Source organism: Epinephelus fuscoguttatus, linkage group LG16 (assembly GCF_011397635.1).
Source record: "Epinephelus fuscoguttatus linkage group LG16, E.fuscoguttatus.final_Chr_v1".
Taxonomy (NCBI): Eukaryota; Metazoa; Chordata; class Actinopteri; order Perciformes; family Serranidae; genus Epinephelus; species Epinephelus fuscoguttatus.
In genome coordinates this window covers 39,870,023-39,877,242 of record NC_064767.1, presented here as the reverse complement: position 1 = coordinate 39,877,242, position 7,220 = coordinate 39,870,023, and positions in this window count along the sequence as shown.

The window sequence follows — 7,220 nt, the reverse complement described above, 5'->3', positions numbered from 1 at the left end:
TTTCTGCTGCATCCATCCTGCAGTTTGAACCAGTGTTCTCTCCACATGGACAGATGATAGTGAGACCAGTTTGAAAACAGACTCACGAGGTTTGAGGATTTCAGAGTTTTGATCAGCAGGTAAACACAAATTACACTGTTCACGTTACTGAGTCATGTAGGAGGAATTTGTATGCCGACTCATTTGACTGGCCAACACAGTGGGTACCTTCACATGCACAAAATATTCCAATTGTTAACCTTATTCTGAAAAAGACAATATTCCAACTAAGCTGTTTACATGTCTGATGAAAGTGATTATCACACTGTTTATTATTAGGGTCTGAGCTATTGTAATCGTGCTGTTTATTATTATTTTTAGGGCCCGAGTGACGACGAAGTCGTCCGTGAGGACCTTATTGTAATCGTGCTGTTTATTAGGGCCCGAGCGATGACGAAGTCATCCGTGAGGACCCTATTGTAATTGCGCTGTTTATTAGGGCCAGAGCAACGACGAAGTCGTCCGTGAGGACCCTATTGAAATCGTGCTGTTTATTATTATTAGGGCCCGAGCGACGACGAAGTTGTCCGTAGGACCCTAATTGTAATCAATTCAATTCAATTCAATTCAATTTTATTTATAAAGCCCAATATCACAAATCACAATTTGCCTCACAGGGCTTTACAGCATACAACATCCCTCTGTCCTTATGACCCTCGCAGCGGATAAGGAAAAACTCCCCCCAAAAAAACCCTTTAATGGGGAAAAAAAAAACGGTAGAAACCTCAGGAAGAGCAACTGAGGAGGGATCCCTCTTCCAGGACGGACAGATGTGCAATAGATGTCGTACAGAACAGATCAGCATAACAAATTAACAGTAATCCACATGACACAAAGAGACAGAGAAAGAGAGAGAGAGAGAGAGAGAGAGAGAGATGCAGGTAATGACAGTAGCTTACAACAACATTATTGAAAGTAATAATATTATAGTTATAGTTCTGGCTACTGCGGTACAATATGTTGAAAGTATGTATTAATATCTGGCAGTATACATGTGTGACAATAGTCATATGTGTATAATAACAGTAGAAGTATGACTAACGACTAATGATGGCAGCAGCAGCAGGAGGCATCTGGCAGGACCACGACAGCAGCCCAACCACACACGTCACGCTGTCCAGGCACCGCTGCGATATGAGTTAATCATGCTGTAGCATGCTGTAGAAGTCGTCTGACGACCCTATTTAAATCGTGTTGTTTATTATTATTAATATTAGGGCCCGAGCTACGACAAAGTCATCCGCGGAGGACCCTATTGAAATCGCGCTGTTTATTATTAGGGCCCGAGTGACGACGAAGTCGTCCGTAGGTCCCTATTGAAATCGTGCTGTTTATTATTATTATTAGTGCCCGAGTGATGACGAAGTCGTTGGCGGAGATTGAAATCGCACTGTTTCTTAGGGCCCGAGCGACGACGAAGTCGTCCATAGGTCCCTATTGAAATCGTGCTGTTTATTAGGGCCCGAGCGACAACGAAGTCGTCCAAGGACCCTGTTGAAATCGCGCTGTTTATTATTATTATTAGGGCCCAAGCAACGACGAAGTTGTCCGAGGACTCTATTGAAATCGCACTGTTTATTATTAGGGCCCGAGCGACAACGAAGTCGTCCAAGGACCCTATTGTAATCGCGCTGTTTATTATTATTATTAGGGCCCAAGCAACGACGAAGTTGTCCGAGGACTCTATTGAAATCGCACTGTTTATTATTAGGGCCCGAGCGACAACGAAGTCGTCCGTGAGGATCCTATTGTAATCGCGCTGTTTATTATTAGGGCCCGAGCGACGACAAAGTCATCCGCAAATTTTCAAAATACCCTCCCCATTGAGGTTAGTTTGTCGTAGGGAAATGAGATTTGGTACACACATGTATCATACCGAGACGCACAAAAAAGTCTCTTAACGTCATGGTGAAATCCCAGCAGGAAGTCGGCCATTTTGTTTTGAATTTTTTTGTTACAGCGATTTCCAGAACTTATATTTGAACGAACTCCTCCTAGGGATTTTGTCCGATTGACTTCAAAGTTGGTACAGATCATCCTGAGAACATGCTGATCAATAGTTATTAAAAGCTTTTCTCTGGGGCGTCGGTGGTTTAGTGGTAGAGCAGGCGCCCCATGTACAAGGCTGTTGCCGCAGCGGCCCGGGTTCGACTCCAGCCTGTGGCCCTTTGTTGCATGTCACTCCCTCTCTCTCTCTCCCCTTTCACGCTTACCTGTCCTATCAAATAAAGGCTAAAAATGCCCCAGAAAATATCTTAAAAAAAAAAAAGCTTTTCTCTATGTCAAGGGGCGTGGCCGCTAGGACGTAACAAATTTTGGCGACTTTTTGTTTTCTTGCCATCGAATTTCGAATGGCTCTCCCGCCCACATACTTGATCTCAGCAGCTTCAAACTTGCTGGACATGATGATGGCTCTGCCCCGAATGCCCCGATATGTTAATATCCCAGCCTACTCATTGCGCCCCCAGGTGGTAACAGGAAGTGACCAGTTTTTACTTTAACATGTACTGATGCCACAAACTTGACCGCATCAACTTCTTTCCACTTCTAATGCATGCAGAACAAGTTGATGAAGCTACCTTATGAACGCTGTGTAGCTACGTCTAAAGGTGTCCATGTGGCAGCGTGGCGACTATCGATCCCTCGCCACTATATACGTTTGGCATTTTGATGGCTTCAACGACCTCATCTCCTCATGAAAATTGATACACAGGTCAAGAATAGCGAACTCTTACATCTGATAGGGGCGTCGCCAATGGGGGGGACAAAATGCCTCTAAAGCGCCCCCTTGAAATTTTCAAAAAACCCTCCCCATAGGGGTTTTTTTTGGAGTAGGAACATGAAAATTGGTACACATGTGTATGTTGTCCAGACGCACATCAAAGTCACTGGCACCAATGGTCTGCTCCAAACAGGAAGTCAGCCATTTTGATTTTGGCTTGTCATTTTGGCATGATTTCCACATGTTGTATTTTAACGAACTAGTCCTAGGGATTTCATCCAATCGACTTCAAATTTTTTACAGATCATCCAGACACCATGCTGATCAAAAGTTATTAAAAGCTTTTCTCTATGTCAAGGGGCATGGCCGTGATGCCGCCTCCCTCGCCAACAAATACGTTTGGCTTTTTGATGGCTTCATCGACTTCATATCCTTATGAAAATTGATACACAGGTTAAGAATGGCGAGCTTTTGCATCTGATAGGGGTGTCACCCATGAGGGGAAAAAATGCCTCTATAGCGACCCCTCGAAATTTTCAAAAAACCCTCCCCATAGGGTTTTTTTTGGAGTAGGACCATGAAAATTGGTACACATGTGTATGTTGTCCAGATGCACATAAAAGTCTCTGGCACCAATGGTCTACTCCAAACAGGAAGTCGGCCATTTTGATTTTGACTTGTCATTTTGGCGTGATTTCCACATGTTGTATTTTAACGAACTAGTCCTAGGGATTTCATCCAATTGACTTCAAATTTTTTACAGATCATCCAGACACCATGCTGATCAAAAGTTGTGCTCTGCATGTCTGTAGGTCAAAGGGCGTGGCTGCTATGGTGCTGCCATTTTTGATCCATAGCCATGCATATTCAAGCAGCTCTCTCTCCCACATAATTCATCCAAACTGCTTCAAAATTTCTGTACATGATAAGAGCCCCGCCTTCAATGCCTCCATGAGGGCGGCATTGAGTAGGCAATCTTGCTCATGGCGCCCCCTTGTGGAAACAGGAAATGCCATTTTTTACACTGACAAACACCAACCTCAAGCTCCTGACCTGATCAACTACATTTTGTGGCCACATGACGATCAAGTTGATGAATCTCCACAGTGACACACGTGTTCTGTCATGTTGCAGGCTGCCGCAGCAGCAGTGGCGACTTTTCATCCTTCGCCACGGAACATCAATGTGGTATAAATCCTTCATGCATTGTCCGATTTGCTTGAAATTTCACATGTGTGATGAGAGTCCACCCCGGAACGCACCTGGCCACATCTGGTTACGCTCATAGTGCCACCTGTTGGATGAATGAAACATTGCGTTTTTTCGCTCCTGCCAGGTTTTTTCCCCCTTCTCGCTTCGTGCCACAGCCCTTGTGTGCCTCAGGCCCCCGCGGTTGCATAGGGCCCAATCACAGCTGCTTGCAGCTTTAATTAGGGCCCGAGCAGGAGACCTGCGAGGTCCCTATTGTTTTTCGAGTGATTATTATTAGGGCCTGAGCACCTAGCGGTGCGAGGACCCTATTGAAATGCCAGGATTTTTCCTCTTCTTCTTCTTCTTCTTCTTCTTCTTCTTCTTCCTCCAAATGAATTGCCTTTTTGGGCGGCTTAACATACCTGAAAACTCATGAAACTTTGCAGATATATCAGGACTGGTGAAAAATTTGATATTTTAAGGGTCTCGTGCGCGGGTTCCAAAAAATGGCTCAGTAGCGCCCCCTACAAAACTTTGAGGAAACAGCCCCTGAAGCTAGTTTAACCTACATATATGAAACTCGGCAGGCTTATATAACGCCCAGAGACATACAAAAAAAGCCTCTTGGAGGCATGCTCTAAACCCAACAGGACGTCAGCCATTTTGAATTTACTGTGCAATTTTGGTGCATTTTTGGCCATTTCCAGGGGTCATAAATGAACGAACTAGTCCTAGAGATTTCATCCGATTGACTTCAAACCTTGGTCTGTCCCATCCCAAGACCTTGAAGATGAAAAGTTATCAAAAGCTTGAGTTTTCGTCAATGCGTGTGACCGTGGGATGGCGTCAAAGTTAGGGGTCTCGCCACTAAACAGGAAGTAGTTTATAACTCCAGCATACATGGTCCAATTTTGGCCAAACTTCACAGGATTGATGACAGTCCCGCCCTGAACACATCTACATGTCAATAATTACAGATAAATATAGCGCCCCTGGCAATGGGAATTGTCATGCTTTATACTTAAATGTACATCTCCTACAGACTTGACCAGATCCACTTCAAACTTGGTGAAAAAAGTCATAAGACGTTGATGATGCTTTATTGTGGAAACTGTGAGTTTTTGTTGAAGGGCGTGGCCATGGCCTGGCGGCGAACTTTGATGTCTTGCCGTGATGATAAACGTTGCTGTAACTTGACTCCGCGTGGGAATATCTTGCCAAAACTTCACACATATGATGACAGTCCAGCCCTGAACACATCTACAGAGGAATTTTGAATCACCGCCATAGCGCCACCTTCTGGCAACAGAAAGCTACTTTATACATTCTTTGATGTCCCGCTTCTAGCAGGTTAATCAGACCCACCTCAAACTTGCTGGTCTAAGTCCTTAGACTTTGATGATGCTTAAAAATGAAGCTTTTTAGTTTTCATCAAACGCTGTCACCGTGGCGCCACCTTGTTCGCCATCAAACACGATGTTGTTTTGAAGGGACAAGGGATGCTTGAAAACTCACCAAACATGGCATACACATCACAGGTCACAAGTCCTGTTGTCTGATGTGATTTTTGTGCTTTGATACACCAAGATGGCTCAACAGCGCCCCCTAGAATATTTCAATTAAGCAGCCCCCAAAGCTGGTTTGACCTGCATGTATGAAACTTGGTAGGCACCTGTAACACTCTATTATTACGCAAAAAAGTCTCTTGGAGCCATGCTCCAAACTCAACAGGAAGTCCGCCATTTTGAATTTACTTGTGCCACTTTTGTGCGTTTTTGCCCATTTCCAGGGCTTGTAAATTAACGAACTTGTCCTACAGATTTAATCAGATTGGCTCCAAACTTGGTGTATGTAAGCGTGACTATGTTGTGACCAAAAGTTATCACAGGATTTGCCCAATGTCGAATGGCGCGCCCGCTGCCAAGCGTTGAATCTTGAGGTCTTGCCATGAAAAACGAAATTGCTGTAGCTCTGGCATAAATGGTCCTGTCTCCACCAAACTTCACATGATTCATATTTGTCCCGCCCTGAATACATTTTCATTACCATATTGCCTGATCATCATAGCGCCACCTAGTGTCAGAAGGAAGTACTTTTTATCAGACACTTATCTTTGGATTAACCTGAAATTTCAATGCTGTGGTCTATATTTGATGTTCACAAACATGACATATCATTAGTGTCTACGTGTGCTGCAGAGGGTTTACTTTTGATGTCTCACCATGAAACAGGAAATTGCTATAAATCTGGAGTAAATGGTCTGTTGTCCACCAAACTTGACATGATTCATATTTGTCCCACCCTGAACACATTTATATGACAATATTCCGTGATACTCATAGCGCCACCTAGTGGTGAAAGGAAGTACTTCTTCCCAGACACTTATCTTTGGATTAACCTGAAATTTCAGTGCTGTGGTGTGTATTTGATGTACACAAGCATGACATATCATTAGTGTCAATACGTGCTGCAGAGGGTTTAATTTTGAGGTCTCGCTATGAAACAGAAAATTGCTATATTCTTGCCGTAAATGTTCTTATCTCCATCAAACTTCATATGATTCATATTAGTCCTGCCCTGAAAACATTTATGTGACCATATTTCCTGATACTCATAGTACTACCTAGTCGTGACAGGAAGTAGGTCTCAAACACTTACCTTTTGATTTATCTGAAAGTTAAATGCTGTGGTGTATATTTGATGTATAAAAACATGATGTATAATTACTGCGCTGTCCAACTCCCTCTAGTGGAAAGAGGAAGTGATACAAAATGTGAAATATGTCATTTCAGCACTGTATCAGGGATATGCCAAGTCACTCCTGCATGCGATGTCTAACTTTGACAGAAATGAATTGACACGTCAGAAGACGTCCTGCCAGCCCCCCCGAGTTGCGTGAAGGTGCGAGGGCCCGTTCATCGCTGCTTGCAGCTTTAATTTATTTATTTTTTTCCGCCCATATGATCGCATTTTTCACTGCCTGAACATATCCCAAAACTCACCAAACTTGGAATATAAGTCACACCTGGCGAAAAATTTTATAATCTATTGATGTCATGAATTTCCACCACTAGGTGGCGCTATTATTAAGGAAAGTGCGTTTTGGCTCATAACTCCCATATACTTTGTCACACATTCAAAAACCTTATATCCACGCGTTCAGTGAATTGTGCTGAATCTTGTGGTATAGGCCACGCCCATTTTCGCATACCTTTATTTTTCACAAATTTGCAAAATGTCACTTTTTAAAACTCCTCCCAGGCAATTT